General features: G+C 35.3%; 1 protein-coding gene across 4 annotated transcripts in view; it reads left to right on the forward strand.

Moving 5' to 3' along the window:
- CBLB (Cbl proto-oncogene B) overlaps window positions 1-23,904 on the forward strand; it is a 410,036-nt gene that overhangs the window by 116,315 nt on the left and 269,817 nt on the right. For 3 of the 4 annotated variants that reach the window (XM_077884048.1, XM_077884049.1, XM_077884047.1), the window contains one exon: window positions 18,866-18,969. The exons of the other annotated variant lie outside the window; for it this stretch is intronic. The gene's annotated coding sequence lies outside the window, so the exon portion shown is untranslated. The remainder of the gene's footprint in view (window positions 1-18,865; window positions 18,970-23,904) is intronic. 4 annotated transcript variants of the gene reach the window in all.

Genomic DNA, 23,904 nt, shown 5'->3' on the forward strand with positions numbered 1-23,904 from the left:
ATTGATTCTATCCCTCTATTTCTCTAATTTGAGATAAAAGACACTAAAACAGTACTATATGTTCAAAAGTTTTAGTGATATTAGTTTTCAAATGCCATAGAAATTTTGGGCTGGGGAATGAAATAAAACCATGAGAAAAGAAAAAATAGGAATAGAGTCTGGGAAGCTTTTTGAAGATGCGTTTCTTCTTTTCTTAAATAGCATTGCCTCTGGCAATTCTCTGGATCCTAGAGATAAAATCAAAAGCATGACTCACCCTCACATTCAAAAGTGAATGCAGCACCCTTTAAACTTTGTATTTTGTCTTTGTGTTTTTAAAGGTAATACATATTCACACACATCTATAGTATTTGTATTCATACACACCTGGTTTGTGGTGGTTTTACTAGCATTGATGTAGAAGAAGAAAAGACCAGAATATCAGATATCAAAGATTTGGGACTCTTAATAGACAATGAAAAATACTAATAGACTTGTCTTAGATTCAAATAAAAGCTTTAGTTTGAATACCATGCAATATTTGCAGACATTGCAAATCTTTATGTGTATAATTTCACCAGCAAAAAAAATTCTCTTGAACTGCAGGGCCTTTCTTGTTTTAAGAACTTCCTAGTAAGTTATGTTACTAGTATTAAACAATAATTCAGGTCAAAAAATAGTTACCTACAAAAACATATTCCTTAAAATAGTCCTAACATCTAAAAGTCCATTTTAAATTTATTTTTCCTGCAAAAATAAAGTTATATTAATCCTAGGGAGGTTGTATATCAGTGAAGTGATGAATACATAAAGGAAAAATTAAAAAATAATGGTAGGAAAATAACATCAGATGAAAACTTCCAAGTAAAAATGTTTGCTATAGAGCTAAAGGGATTATTAACTAACCCAGTGCCATACCTGAATTATACATCTAAAAACATTATGTAGTGCTAGGGGCCCATCATAAAATGGTTTAAAAATAGGTGTGGCATCAAGCTTCAAAAGGAAAGCATGTAGACAAATTTTAAGAGAGATAAGATATGTTAACTAAAAAATATCAGTAGGTATCATGAGGATAGTATAATCCAAAATAAGCTTTTAGAAAGAAAAAAATATCATATCACAACAAAGTGATTTTTTTTAGAATGCAAAATAAACAAATGAAAAAAGAAATCTAAATCTAAAAGAAATCTAAATCTTTCCTCATCTTTTGGGGGCAGAGCAGAAAAGAAAGCAGAGATAAAACACTGATGTAGTTATTCACAATATCTCTTTACAAAATTAATTTAGCAAGATGACCATATGTTGGCCATAACACAAATTTCAATAAATTTAAAAGGACTCAAGATGTATAAACCATGTTCACTAATCACAATTGAATTAATTTAGAAACTGACAACAGGAAAATATCTGGAAAATCCCCAAATATTTGAAAATGAAGTAACACACTTCTAAATAAACAAAGTGTCTAAGTGTCTATAAATGAAAAGGGAAATTAGAGCATATTTTTTTAAATTTATTTTTTATTGGTGTTCAATTTGCCAACATATAGAATAACACCCAGTGCTCATCCCATCAAGTGCCCCCCTCAGTGCCCGTCACCCAGTCACCCCCAACCCCCGCCCACCTCCCTTTCTACCACCCCTTGTTCGTTTCCCAGAGTTGGAAGTCTCTCATGTAGAACATATTTTTAACTAAATAATGAAAACATGACAAAAATTTGTAGGATGCAGTTGAAAGAGTTATTAAAGAGAAATATATATCAAATTCTCCATATTAGAAAAGAGAAAGTTCACATCAAAATGGACTTAACTTTTACCTTAAGAAACTAGAAAAAGCACACAATAAGATGAGCACTGGGTATTATACTTTATGTTGGCAAATTGAATTTAAATAAATTTTTTTAAAAAATAAACTAGAAAAAGAACAGTCCAAAGAAAGCAGAAAAAAGAAAATAATCAAGATGAAAATGGAAATCAATAAAATAGCAGAAACACAATAAAGAAAATGAGATCAATAAAATAAGTAAATCTCTAGCCAGACCTATACAGAAAGAAAAGGAAGATATATATATATATATATATTACCATTATCAGGAATCAGAGATGTGACATCACAATAGATTCTACAGATATTATTATTATTTTTTAAAGATTTTATTTATTTATTTGTGAGAGAGGCAGAGACATAGAGGGAGAAGCAGGCACCCTGCAAGGAGCCCAGTGTGGGACTCTATCCCAAATCCTGGGATCATGCCCTGAGCTGAAAGCAGACACTCAACTGCTGAGCCACCCAGGCATCCCAATTCTACAGATATAAAAGAGAGTTTTAAAATATCACAAATTAGACCAATAAATTTAAAAATTTATATTAAATGGACAAATGCTTTGAAAGATACAAATTACCAAATTCATCAAGAAAAAAGAAACAAAAAGTAAATAGCCTTATATTTATTGAAGAAATTTAATTTGTAGCTCAAAACATTCCCTATTAAGAAAAGTCCTGTATTGTTTCACAGAGAAATTCCACCCATTATTTAAGGAAGAAATAATAGCAATTCTACATAAATGTCTTCGGATCCTTAAAAAGGAGAGCATATTTACCAAATTATGCATTGAGGTCAGTATTTCTATAACAGCAAACTTAGATAAAGACATTAACAGGAAAGAAAACTGCAAACTAGTATCACCAATGCACATCGATTTAAAAATTAACAAATTTTAATTAATCGAATTAAACGGTATATAAAAATGATAATAGATCATGACTGAGCAAGGTTGGTTTAACAGTTAAAAATCAATCAACAAAATAAATTAATTAATTCATTCATTAATAAAAATCAATCAACATTGTCCATACATCGTTCTTCCCAACTTAACCTAAGGATTCAATGAAATCCCAATAAAAATTCCAGCAAGTTATTTTCTGCATATGAACAAACGGAGTCTAAAGTTTATATAAAGAGGAAAAAGACCCAGAATAGCCAACACAATTCTGAAAGAGAACAAAGTTGGGCATACTGAGACTACCTACTTCAAGACTTACTGAAAGGTAACAGAATAGAATCTAGAAATAGATTCACATCAATATAGTCAACTGGTTGGGACACCTGGGTGGCTCAGCAGTTTGGTGCCTTCCTTCGGCCCAGGGCATGATCCTAGAGATCCAGGATCTAGTCCCACATCAGACTCCCTGCATGGAGCCTGCTTCTCTCTCTCTGCCTCTCTCTCTGCTTGTGCCTCTGCCTCTGTCTCTGTATCTCTCAAGATACATAAATATAAATAAATATATATAAAAAAAAAATATATATATATATATTCAACTGGTTTTTGACAAAATTGCACAAGTAGTACAAAGGAGCAAAAATAGTCATTTCAACAAATGGTGGTGCTGGAACAATTGGATACTCATATGCAAAAAAACAAAAAAATCTAGGTACAGACCTTAAACCCTTCACAAAAATTACCTCAAAATGGATCATAGACCCAAATGTAAAACATAAAAAATGTTTTTTCCTAAAAGAAAACATAGGCGAAAACCTAGATGATCTTGGGTATGGCAATGACTTTTTATTTTTTAAAAAAACTGTTTTAAAGATTTATCTATTTATCTTAGAAAGAGAGTGGACAGGGAAGGGCAGAGGGAGGGGGAAAGAAAGAATCTCCATCAGCCGCTCTGCTGATTGAGGAGCCTGACATGGGGCTCCCCATTCCATGAACCTGAGATCATGATCTGAGCTAAAATCAAGAGTCAGATGTTTAACCAACTGAGCCACCCAGGTGCCTCAGCAATGACTTTTTAGATACGACATGAAAGGCAAGTTCCAAGAAGGGAATAATTGACATCAAAAAGGTCACTGGTTTCCAAGGGTTGGGGAGAGGGAGGGATGAATAGGTTGGACGCAGAGGATACTTAGGGCATAGAAGCTATTCTGTATGATAGTACACTGCTGAATACATGTCATGATGCATTTGTCCAAACCCATGGATTATACAAAGAGGTTACTTGCTTACCTTCATAAAGCTGCTAAAACCATTAACAGGAACAGATAAGGTACCATTCTGAGGACTTGCTGGAGGCTAAGTGTGATGGAGACGAGTCTGAAGGTGAGGTAAGTGTAGAGGCCTCAGTCCTAAGAGGGGACTCAGCACTTCCATGGACTTTTCCTCCAGAATCCTACCAGGTTCTCATGGTCCAGCTATAAGAACAATCCCTCTTGGCACTAGTCAGGGGAAGGAAAGAGTAACCACTGTGGAACATAGCTAGAGCCTTCTTCATCCTAAAGTCCTATTGGTCAGGGGAAATCATGCTGGAACAGCAGAGCACAATTCTGAAAATGTATCTAGTTGGGGGAAGGGAATTCCTCTATACTCCAGCCTCTCCTACGGCAGAAAAGATCAGTCTTATCATCTCAGGAGAAAAAAAGTCAACAGGAGACATGGCTTCAAAGAAATATATTAGGAATAGAAATTGATATATCAAAAGAAGCATCTATCTTTTTAAAAAATATTAACTGGGGATCCCTGGGTGGCGCAGCGGTTTGGCGCCTGCCTTTGGCCCAGGGCGCGATCCTGGAGACCCGGGATCGAATCCCACATCGGGCTCCCGGTGCATGGAGCCTGCTTCTCCCTCTTCCTGTGTCTCTGCCTCTCTCTCTCTGTGTGACTATCATAAATAAATAAATTTTAAAAAAATAAAAATAAAAATATTAACTGAAATGGAAGTTCTGATGCAATTATATTTTCATGCAGCTGGTTAAGATTTAGCACCAAGCCTTCATACAAAATCAGGAAGAGAACTGAGAACTCTCAGTTAAATAGAAATGCAGAATATTAAGACTATTTTACTTTTTTCCCTTCATTAGTTCAAAGTAGCCCTGGTACAACCCCAGAGAGAGAATGGAGACAATATATTAAAGAGAAATAGACAACTTTTTATGACACAAAAGATAAAACGAAGACTCGCTTGATAGGAGAAAACAAAAAGACAAAAAGGTAATTACAATCAGATAGTAGGGTCCCACACAACTGAATAATGGAGCAAAAAAGGGAATAATAAATGAAAAAAAGTCCAGCTTCGAATTCTATGACAGGAAGTATCCAAACACTGCATCTCTCTAGAATTCAAAGAGGTGATACTCGTGGCAAGAACACAGCAATGTAAGAATTTTCTTTGCTCAACAGGAAGAGAGCTACTGTAGATAGAAGTAAAGGACTTGATCTTCTGGAAAAATACAGTTTTAATTTGGCTAAAGTTCACATGTGATAAATTCCTAAAGTGTCTTGTAGGCAATTTTGCTTTCCACAAGATGGATGTTTTGAGTTACAAAAGGCACTCCAGACTTAATTCAGATCAACCATGAGAAATCGTTTCATATCCTGGAAGAGATAGAAACCTGGAACAAATAAGATGTTAACTTAGAAGTGGGGGTGGGGGGCACTGAGCATGTAGTAAGTCCTAATTTAGGAAAGCACATTTCACAAAGTTAGAGGCAGATATCATGATCTGATTCAAGAAGAAAAAGTTTTTGCTAACAAATAAAACTATGACTATTAGCTGCAAATGCCCTTTGTGAGAAAAAAAAAAAAGAGAGATTTAAAGAGGACAGCAAAATAAACCATAGTGTCTGTAAAGCTATGCAAAGATAGACAGAGGAATTCACCTCAATAAGACCCCTGAGAACAATGTAAGAAAGCTAGCACCAATAATAAGCTACAACTTGTGAAAGATATTTGCTTGGTACGAGAAGAATAAGAAACCACAGATCTATTACTTAAAAGCAATGATATTAGTTATTACAACTAGAATATAATAGCTCATATATCTTCTGTATCTTCTCTGCATAAACCACACTGCTGAGTTGCCATCCGTGGGCTAGGCATCAGACCAGGTACTTTTAGCAGATTATCTCATTTAAATCTAAACCCAACACCATTATGGGTATGTATTATCATCCCCTTTCTCACAAACGGGGAAATTGAAATTTAAAGAGGTTATGTAACTTGTGTCTAAACACGTAGTTAGTAACTGGCAGAGCCAGGATTTGAACTCAAGTAGCTTAACTCCAGAACTCGTGCTTTTAATCACTGTACTCAATTATCTGTTGCATCAAAAAAGATTATTCTTCGGAATGGAAATGACAGAACAAGCATGAGTATGAAAGTATTAAAGTCCATGAATACCTGAGAGGCATCTAGACACTCTAAATTGAGGTTTAGCCTTCTAGCCAAGATTAATTACCCTTCGGGGAACTGAGATTGCATTTCAATGAGCTCGCTATAGTTCTTGCAATAAGCTATGAAGAATAGTGAAACAGATACCTGGTATCTAAAGATTGGGGTCAGATAAATGATCTTACAAGTTTCCAGAATAATGGGAAATTTGATGTTGCTATTTATGTTATGACCACCCTAGAAAAAATTGTAGATGGTCTATCGAAAGAGGTTAAGAAAATAATTAGTTGGTTAGTAAAGATTAGCCTGTACTCATTAAGAATGAATCATGACTGATGAAAATGTTTGTATTTTAAAATTTAAAATATATTTTAAAACCAAATACTAAACTAAAATACTAGTGTTTAAAAAATCCTTTTTGATCAGAGGAAAGCGATAGATAGCATTTATGGAATACAGGAAAGATAAATGAACTAACTCATATACTGCATCAGATTTTTAAGTGGTTGTGAAAGTTTATGAAAAAAGCTTACTAGTAGCACTGTGTCAATTAGAAGAAAAATTTTAAAATAATTCAATGCAGAGATTTCTTCTCAAGCTTTTTTGAATCAATGTTTTTGTCAACAAAGACAAAGACAAAAGTTATTTAACATATCTAGGAATGGTCTGAAGGGGGAAGAGACAGCAAGTGCATAGACCTCCAGGAAGTATTTCCATAGTATCTCAACAGAATAATATGATAAGACTGAATGCAACCAGATATAATTTAATCAAGATAACTTCTTAAATTATGCACATTATTAATCAAAGACTTGCCCTGTTGCAGGGTAAAGGAAACATGATATCCCAAAGGCAAGTGCAAAAACATCTTGGGACTTTGAATTGACATGTCAATATGAGTCAGCAGTCTGAACTGGGCATTGCACAAGGAGTAATTGCATTTACTCTCAGGCTCCCACAGGTCAAAAGTGTCCAGAAGAAAGAAATCTGGACAATCTGGGCTTAGGAAAAAGCATGTGGATAAACTATTAAGAGAAAAAAACACTGAGTTTGCGTCACCTGCAAAGTATGTACTCATCAGTTACAATGCCCTTGGGTGTAAGCCATAGCAACTCCAACTGAGATTGACGTAAAAAATAAGAAATTGCATTTCTCACATAACAAGAAGTCTAGAATTAAAACAGCTGTCACATGGTAATGCCAGATCAAGGCATCAAACTCAGAGAATATCTCTTCCTATGGCTCACAACTGAGAAAAAGAGAATGAAAGCTTTTCCCAGAGGATTCCGTTTGTGACTGCATTGGTCAGAATTGTGTCTCATGACCATTCTTTGACACATCATTTGCGAAGGGGTAGGCCTATCTAATGGCCTACTCTATCCAGGACACCCCAGAACTAAGAGAGGTTACGTTCCTCTAAGACATAATGACAGATGAGGGAAGGAGTAGATACTCAAGCAAAATCAAGAGTCCTAGTAGAAATAAAGAGGACATCAACCACCAATTAGGTCCACTACACAATGTCCTAGGGAAAACTCGATGGTAGTTTCCAGTTATTTAGGAGTTTCCATATGGAAATATATCCTATGGATTGAAAGAAAGGCATCTGGATTAATATTTGGGAGTTAAAGGTAGAGATACAGCAAGCCAGAAACGAAATGAATGAGTTCCACACTCTACACGGGTCCTCTAGAGAAAATGAACTAGACTAGATTACTTCCATAAAGCCCTTGATCCAAACCCCAGCCCACAATCCTGCAGGTTTTGTCCTGCACAAAAGCACAGGCCAAGTGTGTAAGAACTGAAGTCTGGACCATCTCAATCTGCAAAATAATGCGGAGTTCTCTGAATGAGGCACTTAGATCAGACAAAGATGCCATATCTGCCAAGCTATTCCTCCACGATGCTAACATCTACTGGGAGGAGCACCTTTCTAGAATCTGCACAAAGATGCCATGTGTACTAGTTAACATGACAGTGATTCCAAAGCCAGGTTTCTCTGATTGAACTTATTAACTTACTAAAAGAAGTAGGAAAGAATAGAATTGCAGCTTCAAACTAAGAACAACTATTTTGACACTTTACAGTTTGCAAAGCACTTTTCCATCTTTAAAACAGGTATTATAGGGGCACCTGGGTGGCTCAGTTGAGGAAGGGCCGACTCCTGATTTGGGCACAGGTCATGATCAGAGTCCTGGGATTGAGCCCTGTGTGGGGCTCTATGCTCAGCAGGGAGTCTGCTTCAAGATTCTCTCTCTCCCTCTGCCCCACCCAAAATTAATAAATAAATCTTTTCAAAAATTGGTACTATAATTATTCTTATTTTATAGATGAGAATGCTGAGGAACAAGTTAAAATTTCACCAATTAGTAAATAGTGGATTGGGGTCTTCCAAAGCACGTCTTCCTGATTCCAAATAATTGCTATAAAAATAGAAATGCATCTTCTCCCTCCTTCCTCCTTTTCTTTCACTTCCTTTTTCTTCTTCTGCTGGGTTTGCAAGTCTTTCTCCAGGAGAGATAATAAAATGTTTTTATAATAATAAAACATTTCTTAAATTCAAAAAGCTCTTTAAGAACAAAATTCTGCCCTTCTATATTATATTGCTCACTGAGGATTTTTTTTATGATAATGTCAAGTTTAATCTGCCAAATATACAAGCTGGACTTGTGGAGTATATTTTCCCTGGGTGCTGCACAGTAAACAGAGGTTTCTTGAAATGATCAATGGGTAGGGTTAAGAATGGGCCCAAGCTCTGGCCAGAAGGGTGGGGATGGTGTAGGGAAGAGCAGAAGAAATTGGCTGGAGACAAGCCATGACCCTCAGGGACCCAGGAAGGTATTCAAATATCACAATAATGGTCTTTCCCATCATTTAATTTGCATCTGTGTTCCAGTTATGGCTCTGCTTCAAGGAAAATAATAGATTAGATATCAACTCTAGTTTGATATGGATTGAATGGATTTGATATCAGCTCCATTTTTACTCTTAGACAGTCACTTCCATGATAACCCAATATTGAAATAAATTGTATAAAGAATAAGTTTTTATATTAAATTAAAATTTTTGTCAAAGATTCAGTATATCTTACATTTATTACTAATGTATCTGCTGTCACAGAAATAAATCTCTTCAATTTCCTTTTCTTTATGAAAATATTACAATATATCCAAGTAAATCTCACTGCCACTTTACTAAGAATAAAGTTTGAAGGGCAGAGAAATAGTCTTTTTATATGTCAAAGTCCATAGGTCAGGTTTATATTAATAAAGGAAAGGGAAAATAATGAAAAGTGCAGAATGGCAGTAAAAGCTGGGAACTACTGGATATACCTCCAGAGGGAACAGGAGTGTAATGGAGACTTTTCACTGCATTGCTTTTTCTCTTTAAAAATTTATCTAAATCATGAGATGTGGTGAGCAATGGGTATTACTGTTGAATTATTGAACACTATACCTGAAACTAATGATGTACTGTATGTTGGCTAATTGAATTTAAAATAAAAAACTTTTTAAGTAAAAAATAAAACTAATCTAAATCATTAAAAAATGCATTTTCTTGAAGATAAATAAATGAACAAATACATTTTGTTAAAATTTAAACCAAATAATAGTAAGCTGAATAAAAAGTAAGAAAAAAAGAGGAGGGAGGAAGGGGAAGAGGAAAGAAAAATTGTGTTGATATACATTTTGCTTAAGTATTGAGTGATCTTCACAAAGTTACCTAGGAACATTGAAAAGCTATCATGAGTTTCTTGAGAATTCTTAGAACATATTTACAGATGAACCAAGCTTTTATGGATTTAAGACAAAAGCAGAGACAGAAAGTCAAATTTGGAGAAAAGAAGAGAAATAAAGTTGGGATTTGTAAGGATTAGTACCTTAGGCAGAAGACTCCACATTTTTTGTACTTTTGAGAGATGAGAAAAGAAAATGAAAGAATCATTGGCTGAATGTAAACCGACTGATATACTTTAAAGAGGGTAAAACCCTCACTCTGCAAATTCAAAGATGTATAATTGACTCACTGGGACTAGTGGAAAGTTCCCTAGACCAAAATGAAACATGACTCTAGACTGAGTGTAGATTGTATCGCCACAGAGTGACTCCATCTAAAAATGGGACACAGATTCATAGCTTATGTGATTGTTATGAGAATATACTCTGAAGTGCTGTATCAACATCCGTCGTCTGCTCCCCTACAAAATCAAGACACCTCAACAGGAATTCATAGAAGATTATCAGTCATTTCCGGTCGAGCAGTTACAGTAAAAGTGGTTTCAAAGGGAATTTCTGTAAAATCTCTTCTATATAAAATTAGACCTGAGCTTCAAGTAGGAATTCAACATTATAATATTTTAGTACAAAAGCTATTCAGATGGTTAATCCAAGTATGCCTCTTTGTCACTTTCAATGTTTTACATTTTTTTCACCGTAATTTGAGATTCTGAGATATCCTCTTTATTATTATTTTTCCATCTGGAAATTCTATTTTCTTCCCTTTCCCTATTTTTTGGATTCATTTGTATATTACATTTAACATATATGAGATACTTAATGGAGCAGAATAGTAATTTCATTTTCCATCTTAGATGTGGTAACATATTATCATATAATTGGAATGAGCTTTAATATTGAGGATCCCAATTCTGTAAACAACTCTGCTAATAATTCTGCAAGCTAAAAAGTATGTAATATTTTATTAAAAATGAGGAAATCCTATGAACAATAACCTATTTCATGCCCGTTGGAGGCCACATGACATGTATAAGATATACCTCCAGAAGCAGTTCCATTTCATTTATAAAGACCTACAAAGATTAGTTTTATTTCTTGAGATTTAAGGTCCCAAAAATACAGAGGTTAGTAAGATACACTCCTGTCTTTTGTGGAATTTTCAGTCCAGTGGAGGAGACAGATCTGTCATATCTAAGGTCAATACAGAGAGCATTAGCAGTCTCTGTATACATACTTGGTCAGATAAAACCAGTCAAGGCAAGAAGGGATCCCAATTCAATGGGCCTTCCTCAGTGGCTATTCCAGACTCCTTAGACACCTCTGTTCCCAAGGCCCTTGCATTACACCTGGGCCCCCAAATGAGACATACCTTAGCAGATCACAAGCATTTTATCATATGGATCCTGAAACCATGCTCTTGACCTCCCCCTGCAGACTACTGTCCGTTGTTCCTTATTTTTGTCTTCTGTTGGCCCTTCTCTCTAGTTTGATGTATTGATTTATCACTACCTGTTTCCAAACCATCTCTGGTTGCTGATATTTTCACTCTACCTCAGACTGAGGATTCTCCAGGTTTTGGAGGAGCATACCAATGCCACCCAGGACCAAGTCTAACCTTCTCCTTTCTGTACTATACATGCATCTAAACTATTTTTGCAGCTGTGTGTGGTCAACTCTTTGAGTTCTAGTCAATGGAACATGAATGGGAATCATGTGCCCCAGGTTCAGACATGATCTGTTAAAAACATCTCCTGCACAATCCTCCCTGCTCTTTCATCTTCTGTGGATTGGTGCCAAATAAAAAGGGGGAAATGGTAGGCAAACTGGGAAGATGTAGAATGAATTGGTTTTGAATCTAATAAACTTCTCCTTATCAGACAAAAGAACAATTTATTATTTACATTATGGCAACAAATGTCAACAGGTAGAGGAAATGTTTGCTGCAAGGAGTAGGCAAAATTTGCACTTATATCATGCACTCGCCTTCAGGGTAAAGCCAAATTTTGCACCCTTATTTAAAATTGTTACTGAATAGTCAGAATAATTAAGGGATTTAAATGCCGTTTTTCTCATTTCCTTTCTTGGTTCTATGAGGAATGGAAAAATACAAAATACAAATTTAACTGCCTTTAGAATTTTCATCACCTTGTAATTTAGTTTAACTTTTTTGTGGCCACAAGGCAGTCTTTGTAATAAAACTAAAATGATATGAAGGGGAGCAGTTTCTGGTAATTGATAATTTTTGTCAGGAATGTTTAGGTTGTATTTCTAATTCTACTGCGGTCTAATTACATTACATTATGTTTGGCAAGTTATGGTTTCTTTGTCAGGCAGTTCTGTGGGTGACGTATTAATATTCTTCTAAAATACTTTTTTTTACTATGACAGGGGAACTTCTCTGGTCACTTACAAGATCCCAAATACAAGATTCATGTACCCTTTTCTTTGATATTTGTAGCTGCTGTCTTTCACTCCTTCTGATTCTTCCAGCAACTCTTTGTCCCAGATTTTTTTCCCCCTATGAATGAGTGATAATACTACCCATCTGGCAGTCATTTGCAGTGGATTGAAGAAGTTTGGGAAAATTCTCTGGCAGAGTGACACTTACATTTGTGTCATCTATGACAGAAATGTAATTACTATGTTAACATAAATATATCCCTTCTGAAATGTCAAAATGTTTTCAGGCTTCACCAGTTATTTTAGATATTAGAAATGATAGTGGCTCTTTTCTCACTTGATGTTAGCCAAAAGGCCGAGAAAGCAATTGTGGTATTTCCTCTCTCAAGGGACCTATTATTTTCCAGCTTTCATAAGAGATAGAAAGGGTCCATATTAGCATTTAAATATTTCAAATAATACATGTAGAGGAAAGCACTTCATAAGTTTTTAGCATAATTCTAAAGTAATTAACAAAAAATAAACTCACAACAGAACAGTAGCAGACCCTGCCTTTGTCAAGAGTGATGCCCAGCTTCCTTTTCTTAACTATTAATTAGGCTGCCAAGACCACAACTTCTACTGACTTGTTAATTAGTTGAAGGTTAAATATTTAATTTTAATGATTTACTGGGGGTTTTTTTGCAATTACATTTTACTTTATCATTACATAATACTGCACAATTTCCTTTGAAAAGATCTATAAAAGTAATTAAAGACAAAATACTCAGAGTACATGTTTTTCATAACTGGACTAAGTGATGGGCAAGATCATAAGTAGAGGAAATTGATGAATTGAAGAAGCGAAACAGATGGTAGAGCTGTATACACATGCCAACACACTCTAGCCTGCAGTCTGTTCCAGATTCTGCTAAAGCCAAAAACATAGTGAAAGTGATACCAGGAGCTTAATCCAACAGAAAAGGCCCATAGTCCCCTTGGGTCCTTAAAAGCAAGCTTCCTGGCTCCAAAACAAGTAGCCCTGTGCAAAGCAGTTTTCCACAGAAATGCTATGTTTTCTGACCTTCTGGAAGTTTGTATGTTAAACCATATGGTCTTTTTCAAGGGGAGAGGAGTCCTTTCTAAATAACTGTCAAGGCAATACATGATGCAGATGAATGGATATGCAGAGACAAAATGTTTCTCTCTTTTCTTATACGTGGCTATCATTTTTTGTTTTTATTAATTTTCCTTTTTATTAATATTTCCTATGTTTTTTACTAATGTGGTGGACACCCTACTGATCTCTCACAGCTACATAGATGATTGAAATGATAGTTCTGCTCAGAGATTTATCAGTACTTCAATTTGCTAAGAAAAACTTTGAAAGAACATAAGAGGACATTAAGAACACTGGTAAAATGAATTGAAATAATTAAGTAAATCAAGGTAATTTTCTCTTGGCTTCAAAGTATCTTTTCAGTTGCCGAGTTGGTGGCAAATTCATAATTGGATAAGGGTATCCTCAGCTTTTAACCAAGGTCATTTTCAATTACTGTTTCAATTAGTGCCTTGTGAGTAAACATCACTTAAGCCATCAACAAAATATGGAACAAAAGTCAAATCATAGTGCATTTTAAGTATTTAAATTTTTACTGAACATTAAGAGTGAACTGCTGGATATTCAATTTCTTTCTAAAGATTGGGATTGGTAAAATAAGTCATACTATTTCATTCTATGGAATATTAGGCAGCTAAGGGAGTCATTTTATAGGAATATTAAATAAGATAGGAAAACGTGTATGACATAATATTAAGTGGAAGGAACCCAAATCAATTCACTATAAACTGTTTTGATATTTGCCTATCTTCCTGAATTAAGAACAATAGTAGATTCTGATAATGATTTTGGGTAACTATCATCTCTTAAAATGGATCTTAGGAGGGCAAGGAGCAACAAAATGTGGGCAATGGATTAAGGGGGGAAACAATCTCCTTTTTACGGACAAGTTTTTGAGGGTAGCTAAAGCACAAGTTACATATAAAAGCCCTCACTGAAGAGGAGGGTTACTATTGTAGGGCTATGAGCCATAACTAGTTTGATTAAACAGTACTATAGTCAACTAAGACTTCATGATTTCATGGAACAAGTAATCAATAATTTGGGGATCCAGCAGCAGAAATTATGACAATCCCACAAGGATAATTGATCCAATGCCTGTCACTGACCTTTGCAGTGTGGAGGATAACCAGTTCCTGAAGATACATCCCTACATTGGAACCTCACCCTAACTTCAAGTATGGATGATAAATGGGTTTTCTATCTTTTTACCTGTCTTTTTATAACACCTAAATAAATCATTCTTTTTTTTCTTTGCTGCCTTCCTGGTAGAAAGTATAATTCATGAATTAGCCAAAATAAACAAGTAGTATTGGGAGGTAAATTAGTCCTTAAAATTCTCAGTATAATACAGAAGATTCTTTGCAACCCATACAAACTACTCTAATAAAACTTATAAATTATATATTAAATATGCTTGTTCAAAAATAAATAGGGGTCATTAAGATATATATATATATAAGAAAGAACGTAGACATTAGTGCCAAATAAGGACAACACTAAGCTTTAAATTAGTCATCTCTGGTTACCTTGTCTAGCCAAATCCCAGATAGTATTTTCTTACCCTTCAAAAAATTGGATGTAACAGGGATGAGAATCTCATCTAAGGGATTCATTACCCTATCATGGAGCCATAATAAGGAGAGTTACATGGATAGGTTTTTGTTTGGTAGTGTAGGATCCAAGGGAACAATAATATCTCCCATAAGTCCACTCATCTTTTGATTAGAATATCTTCTTACTGATACACCAAAAGTCATCCATAATTTATACCTCACTGGTAATATCTATACTTTGTTCAGATATTCAGAATAATACCCAGCATAAACATTTGCAAAATGGGGTCTTTACTGGGGAGAGATTGAAGTGAGAAGAAAATGAGAAAGAAGATGGAGGGACATGAGACTTTTCTGAGAAGGGAAAATAGAGTGTAGATACCTCCTCCAAGGATCTTGAATCCCTGAAGGCAACGTGAAGACTGAGAATCAGAGGAGTAGAAGAAAAGTATAGAATGAGAAGCAGAAAGGAAACAAAACCCATTGTACTTTTTAATTTTTTCCCAGAGCCCAAGGCCAGTTTCCACTGAAAATAAATTTTAATCTTTGGAAACCTATTAATACCAGGTGTCAAGTAACCACATTTATTAGAGGTCTGATCACCCTAAGCACTCCGAGCAAGCAGGCCTATGCTTTATTCATCTTCTTTAGCCCTAGCATGCAGTAGTAAGATAAGTCAAAGGTAAACACAATTGAATAAGATGCTAGCTTCTTTCATGAAACTTAATGCCAAAAAAAGAATCAATGAAACAAAGCAGCTAAAATGTACAACAGACATATGTTCTGGGTGCAGAGGAAACAGAAAAAGGAGTAGTGAAAGTAGTCAGTGTGCTTAGGGGAAGTAAAATCAAGAGAGGCTTTACAGAGCAGGTGATGTTCGTGTTGATGTTTGATATTCATATGAGGAAGAGAAAGAGCAAAGGGTATTCCAGACAAAAGGAGAAGCAGTAAGCTAAGGTCATGAATCTTACTGAAGTCCAATTGTACCTCCGGCGCTATTTTATTAAAATTCAACTCGTAACTAACATAGTAGTTTGTGAAATTTGTGAAACTATCTCACTCCACATATAATTATTAGACATCTAAAAAAATTATTAGACATCTATTAGCATATCCATAGTGCTTTTTCAGCTCTATATTTGTAAAGTATTTATCTACCAAAATAGGGCTTTCCTCAACAATTCACAAATACAATGAATATTTCTGAGCGCAAGACATGCTGTTTTTTTTTTTAAGAGAGGAAAAACTAGAAACAAAATTCCCTTCTCCCAGACTAGAAAATAAGTCTGTGACATCTTGTGGTTCTCAGTGCAAGTCATGTTCCAACTTAGAAAGTTTCTTTACTTTAAATTATAGGTGAGCTCAGTAATAGGTTTACTTTCAGATTCACATTTGTGAACCTTAGTTGAAGGCTGTTATTTCCTGGCTATGAATTGAACTTTATCAACAGTAGTTGTATAACCATGCCAAACAATTTGGCAGGTACTCTACAACACTGATACTTCGAGAAATAGGAGAGCCGTCCTTTTAGCAGAATGAGTCAAATGACTTAACACTAACAGTAACAAACACATTTGGAAAGTATGGAAGCATATATTTGGGATTTTATTCACCTATAGTATGTGAGTACAGACCAAAAAAAGAAAAAAGTCCAGAACAGTCAGTAAAATGACTTCCTTCAAGGAGTGACATATGAAGATAGAGCAGCTGTATGTTGGACTTTCTGAAATAGCTTCTTGTAAAGCAGAAATCTCTTATTCAGTATGCACATATGATAGTGAAGGCAGCTGTTGTGTTGAGTTCTGTGATTCCGTGCCAAACCTAGATGTTGGAGTGATAAGGGTGCTTAGAAAGTTAAATGCTTGCTTTTTTTGAGTACTTGCCCACACATGTTTCTAGTCTCTGCTTTGGGAAATCAGATATGCACTTTTGGTGAAAGGAATGGGTGAAAAGTGAGTAAATGAACCTGGGTCTTTAACTTTCAGACTCATGCCAGCAACTTGATACAGCTAGAGACTGCTAAGTACTGAAATCTTAATTATTTTCTGCAATTCCTACATGAAGATATGATTTTCTTTAATTTTTAATACAGAAATCACCAAAGCCACCCAGTTCAACCACTCATTTAACACCTTGGGAAACTGAAGCCCAAAGACGTAAGAGGCAGGTTCACACAGCCAGGACCAGACACAGTTTTCCTGGACTCCTAGGATGCCAAATGTGCCCAGGACAACTGGAGGTCATCTAGCTCAGGTGTTTACCACCAATGGTATTTCTCCATTGAGACCCACCAATGGTATTTCTCCCTTGAGACCCTATGTTTAAAATCACACCTTGACTCCAAAATCTTGCATGTATTATATAATAATTAATAATTCATTGTCCTTTATTCACTCTTTTAACAAATATTTGTCAGGTACTTCTTGTAAGTCATGAGTCTAATTGTAAATGAAAACAATGCGATCCCTGTCTTCATGGAGCTTAAAACACTCTAAAAATTATGTAATGTAATTTCAATATGTATTACCATACAATTTCAACTTATCGTTAAGTGCAATGATGAAATAGAACAGTGTTCAGTGAAAAGAAATAGTGAGGAACTAATTAGTAATTTATTGTAGACTTGATGGTCAGAAGAGGAGGCTTCCTCGAGAAAGGAACATTTGAACTCAAATTGCAAAGATGAATAGATGTTGGTCACATGGAGATGGATTTGGCATGGGAGTAGGAATTCCTGGTAGAGGAAACCGCAGAGAAGTCTGGACATGTTGGACACATTAAAGGGGGCCTGATGCCCATGGAGAAGGAAAGTCAGGGGTGAACGATAGGAATGAACTTGGAAAAGCAGTCAGGGACCGGATCACATAAGGCCTAAAAGGTTATGCTAAAGAGTTTGAATTTTATTCCAAGGAAAATGGGAAGCTTTTGAAGCCTTTGCCAGGAGGGATGTGAATATGAACCAATTTGCATTGTTAAAATGATTGGCATTTCTGATCAGCATTTGATAATTCTAGAGTTAACATACAGAATAGATATGTGGTGGCTAAAATCACAGAAACTTTAATTTATACTGGCGTGCTACAGGATATTGTACAACTTCTACAAATATGGAAGCCCAGTAACCACAGCAAGCACAACGTCAAAAGTGCAGCCAGACAGATGCTGTGTTTTCACAGAGGAAGCTCCAAAACCCACCATTCTGCCTGTTTGTTCTTTAGGATTCACCCTTACATGCCTGACACTCGGTTACTTCTCTCCTCTTGATCTCTGCATTGTGTCCTGCTCAAGGGACTAAACTTTCCATTTCTTGTCTGACTTTCAATCTCAGCTCTTTCATCTTCTGATATTTTTATTACCCTTGTGACTTTGACAGTCCTTAGTTTATACTAGAGCTAATTTTTTTTTTATGTTTGTTGAGGGAACAAATGAATGGATATTATAAATAGCAGCTTGGATTTACTATCAGCAGAGAATACTAATCATTGTACTTATTACTAGTGATGAACCAATAAAAATAAGAACTATATTATTTTTGTTTTGCTGTCTCTGACTAACTAGATGCTTTGAGCAGTGTTTTGAGTTTTGTCTTTCTTTTTACCCAATCGTCTCCTCATTCAATTGAAATTACTGATACTCAATAGCTGGTTGCATAAAACTTAAAAATCAAACAAGAGACACTGTAATATGTCTATATATTGGATATCTTTTTAAAGGGTGCTTTTAGGGTTTGATTTTCTCCTTTGAGACTTTGATTTGACTTATGACCTCCCTGACTCTTTGTCCAACTTTTTTTTTTTCCTGGAATGAAAGAGCTGTCAAGTAGTCATGCCATTAGAAGTGTCATGCAATCTAGCCAAAATAGTCTCCTGCTGTCTCAGAGTGCTTAAAATTGATTAATATTCTCTTTTCTGTTCTCCTGAGGTCATTTATAATGTTATGTATTTGTCATCTCTCTGCTGGGGTTCATTTGACCTTGAGATAACATACATTACTGGAAGAGAACACAACTGACACATCTAAAGCAGGTATGCTTTATTTAAAACAATTTGTTTAAAGCAAGACATTGTAGGGTCCTGTATTTATTTTCTTAAATGATGTCTATGGCAAATTGACAATATCAAATTAAAACCTAGTATTTTCCTAAAGAACTGATGTCTGTCTATGCTCTGAGCAGATAAAACTTGAGAAAACTGTGAATAAGTACAATTTATTATTTGTCGCATTTCTGTGGCTCTCTCAGCATTACCTATTGCTTGCCTTCCCATAGGAAAACCTATAGGGCATCCTTTGTCTTGATCCTTAGGGACTGTACTTTCTGGTATCTGTCACCCCTAGAAATGGTTTGGATCAACAAATTCTCTAAGGTTTTATTGATAATTGACTCAAAGCATAATAGTCTAGGAATATTGATGTTACAAAGGTACTTGAAAGACTTCTAAGTCCTCAAGAAAGACCCGAAGGAATATCTCTTAAATTGTTGGACTGGAGCTTCTCTGGGTCTGAGTAAGCTTTCTTCCTCGTGCCTCTCAAATCTAATCAGCCAAGGCTACCCTGCCGTGTCAGGCCTGGGGAAAAGAATCAAAGCAGATTGTCTCTTTCTTGTAACACTATCATTATTAAAGTGGGGAAAGTATGAGATCTGGAATTAGATTCATTGCCAAGTTCTGAACAGTTGGCTTCGTCTTCAAAGGGAGTGTCTATGTTGGGGGGTGGGCTTTATTTAATATCATTATTTAATTATAGTTGTGCCATGTATGGTCTACATAATCTCTTTCAGGTTATTGTTTCTTTGTGAGATCTATTTTTCTCATATATAAAATAGGAATAATAATCTCATCTTCAACTTAACTTGAGTTAATTTAAATAAATATGTACAGCAACTTGTATAGTGCCTGACAATAGAAGGTAGTCAATAAATATTTGATGTCTGCTGAGCAAAAGGTGACTTCATTTATGTACCCTGTCTCTTTGAAGCTAGCATGAACAAAACTTTATTTTTATAAATAAAATAAATAAGTTTATAATTTAATTACAGACTGAGAACAAACACATTTGGTAGACATGTGTGGCATTGTGAATTGATTTCTTATTTTCTTGCTTTAGACAATGCTCACAATATAAAGAAAGAAATTAGCTTCAAAATATTAGAAATATATTACATGTACAAAATATGCCAATTAAAGCTGTAACAGTAACAAATAAATCAAGATCCAACCTAATATGGGTATATAAAAATTTTCCATAGGTATACAACATTTTTCTATAGGGATATACACATTCCTACCTTGAAAGTTGCCTTGGACTTTTACAAACCAGATATGGAGTCAGATAAAGAGAAGAGATTATTTTGTGACTAAAGGCTTTAAAGGGAAACACTCTGCTTCCAATCATCCATGACCAAGGCCAGAGATTGCCACATGCATAAAGCAACTGGTCAGATAACCTTCTTGTATGTGTTCTTTTTAATCCACTTCAGGAAAGAGCCATACTATTTCATGCACTCTTTTACAACCTCCTTATCAGTAACCTTCTCTTTTTAGTTCAAACACTTCCAAGTCAAATTTCCTGTCACCTAGAGAAAATGGAAGGTTCTGATGATGAGAAATATCTTGTTTACTGTGTTCAGCATGGCTAGATCTGCTGTGAGTCTAGCAACACATTGGAAACAGAACAGAAAGGTAGAAAGCTGGGGCACAAAAAGGAACCTTGTCTCCCAGCCTGATGTTTTAAAATATGGCAGAACCAACTCCTTGGGTCCTCTAACCTGGTGGATTTCTCAAACCATATTAGCTACAATGGCCAGCAGACTTCGGGCTTTGCCCCATGAAGAAATAGGAGACATTAGAAGTTTTCACATTTGTCCTTAGTCTGAGTTTGTTATTTTCCCTGTTTTTTGCTGGGTTAGTGGTAAACTGGAGTGAAATAACCTGAAACCTAGTCTAAACCAGCCATTCTCCAAGCTAATTAAGGATTCTAATAAATGTTAAGATGTAAGTGGGCTTTTCAACCTATCTTTTTTTTTATTGAAGTATAATTGACATATAATATCCTATTAGTTTCAAGTGTACATCATATTGATTCAATATGTTTATACATTATGAAATGGTCCCCACAATAAGTCTGGTTACCATCTGTCACTATACGTAGTTATTACAATATTATTGACCCTATTTCCTATGTTGTACATTACATCCCCATGACTTATTTATTTTAGACCTGGAAGTTTGTACTTCTTAATATTCTTTACTATTTAGCCTACCCCCTTAACTAATTCCCCCTTGGTAACCAACAGCATGTTTCCTATATCTAAGAGTCTGTTTCTGTTTTTGTATTGTTTGTTCGCTTGTTTCATTTTTTAGATTCCACATTTAAGTGAAATCATACAGTATTTGTCTTTCTCTGCCTGACTTATTTCACTTAGCATAATACCCTATAGGTCCATCCATGTTGTTGCAAATGTCAAGATTTCATTCTGTTTTATGGCACAATAATATTTCATTGTGTATATATGTGCTACCTCGTCTTTATCTGTTTATTTATTGATGGACACTTTGGTTGCTTCTATATCTTGGTTATTGTAAATAATGTTGCAATAAACATAAGGATGTATGTATCTTTTCAAATTGGTATTTGTATTTTCTTCGGATAAATACTACCAGATAGCATGGTAGTTCAATTTTTAATGTTTTGAGGAACGTCTATGCTATATTCCATAATGCCTGCACCAATTTACATCTCTACCAGTAGTGTACAAGAGTTCTTTTTTCTCCACATCCTTGCTATACTTATTTTTTTTGTCTTTTTAATAATAGACAATCTGACACGTATGTGGTGATATCTTATTGTGTTTTTTATTTACATTTCTCGTATGGTTGGTGATATTGAGTATCTTCTTGTGCCTGTTGGCCATCTATATATCTTCTTTGGAAAAATGTCTATTCAAGTTCTCTACCCATTTTTAAGCAGTAGATGAAAATTACAAAAGTCAAAAAATGCATTCAAACATTTTTGAACCAGTTGTTATTATCTTTTAAGAGTGTGGGAGAGTGATGGTATTTGGGCCAATATTTATTTCCAACTCTGAATCATGAGGATGGAAATAGACATTTTTGTTTGGGGGTTCATTTCTGTATTCCCAGAAACTGGAGCAATGTTTCTAGCACTTAGTCATTCAATAAGCATTTGTTGGATAACTGACTGTGGAATGAATGAAGAGAAAAGGTAGAGTACATCAGAGAGGAGATACGTGTGAGGGTGTAGAGGATTCTGGTTTTAGAAGCAGTGATAAAACAGGGAGGCCGATGCAAATGATACCTACAGAGTCACATCTCATAAATAAGGACAAAGTATACACATTAGAGTTAAAATAAAGGTGAAGAAACATGTGTTCACGTAGAACATAGTAGAAGAGGGGCACCTGGGTGGCACAGTCAGTTAAGCATCCAACTCTTGGTTGTGGCTCAGGTCATGATCTCAGGGTCATGAGGTTGAGCCCCTCAAATCTGCTTGAGATTCTCTCTCCCTCTCCCTCTCATGTCCTCTCTCTCCACTCTAAAATAATTAAATAAATCTTTTAAAAAATGTTTTTAAAGAACATAGTAGAAGAGACTCATGGAAAAAAAGGACTGAATTATACACAAATGTGAAAATAGAGAGAAATCATTGAAACACTCCTTGCCTTGCAGAAAAAAAGTTGTTATAACTGAGAAGATATACTGGTAGTTAGATGCTAAACTGGAGACTTATGATAGGCACAAGAGAGGAGAGAAGGGAAGGAAAGTATAAGAGCTTAATAGGTCACAATATCCCATGAGTCATGCTCAAGTTTCATCGTTTCTAGGGACTGCAAATTGAAATGCTTACAGGAGACAGGTACTGAGTGATGGGGGCCCAGTTGAAAAATAGAAAGCATGTGTTCCTAAAAGCTGCAGTCATTATAGCTCCTTTGTTTGCCATTCAGAAATAGAGACTCAAACAGAAGCCAATAGTCTGCGCTTATATATAAAATCTTCTAATTTGTAAATGTTAGGAACAGAGTCAATATTTATAAAAAATAGTTTAGGCACATAGCAACACAGATTTATAAAATATAGGATTGAGGAAAAAAAGAAAAGGAATGAGATTTATGGCATAGAATCATTGATACAAATTAGAAACACATTTGCATAGAAAAACACAAAATTTTCTATAAGATTCCATGTATATTAAATGACATAAACACATTAGAGTCTTGCCTTGGGTATGGGAGACAGAGCTGACTATAAGAAATGAGAGGGAAAGTGAATTAATAAAAATCAAGAGGAGTCCTACATGGACATATGATAATAATACTATAGACTAGGAATATTATCATCCAATTTTCTGTATATAAGATCTAAAAGTAAATGAATACATATAATTAAAGTAAAACACATGGTAAAGACCCCAACAACAAACACATCAAAACTTGTTAGTATTTGAATTTCATTATTGAGCCGTTGGTTTTAAAGTCCTTATTTACATATTGTCCCCCAAGAGCTACTCCTGAGTGTGGCCAGAGAATTGGAGAATTTTGAAGAAAACTGACTAGTGGAAGAGTTTAGAGGCGATGACTTCTAAGCACTTAGTTGCCATTGCTGCTGCTGCTATGTCATCTGCTGCTGCTTCTCTACCGGGTTTTGTGCAGTGGATAAATAAGAGATGAGGTGCAAAAGACAAAGAAAATATATGAGACATGGCGCCCAACTATACCCCTGTTGACTCTCATGAAGTAAAAAGACTTCACAATACCCTAGGGACTAAAGATTAAGATAAGCATGCTTCTGTGTGTATTTGTGAAAATAATATTGAAGATAAGTACATGCAGATCCTGCTTCATATGAAAGAGTTTGTGTATGTAGTATAATCTTCCAAGCCCTGCTTTCTAAATTCAACACATGCTACTCATCAGGGTTCCTCTGTAAATTTGAGTCCTCTAAAAG

Source organism: Canis aureus, chromosome 35, assembly GCF_053574225.1.
Source record: "Canis aureus isolate CA01 chromosome 35, VMU_Caureus_v.1.0, whole genome shotgun sequence".
NCBI classification, from domain to species: Eukaryota; Metazoa; Chordata; class Mammalia; order Carnivora; family Canidae; genus Canis; species Canis aureus.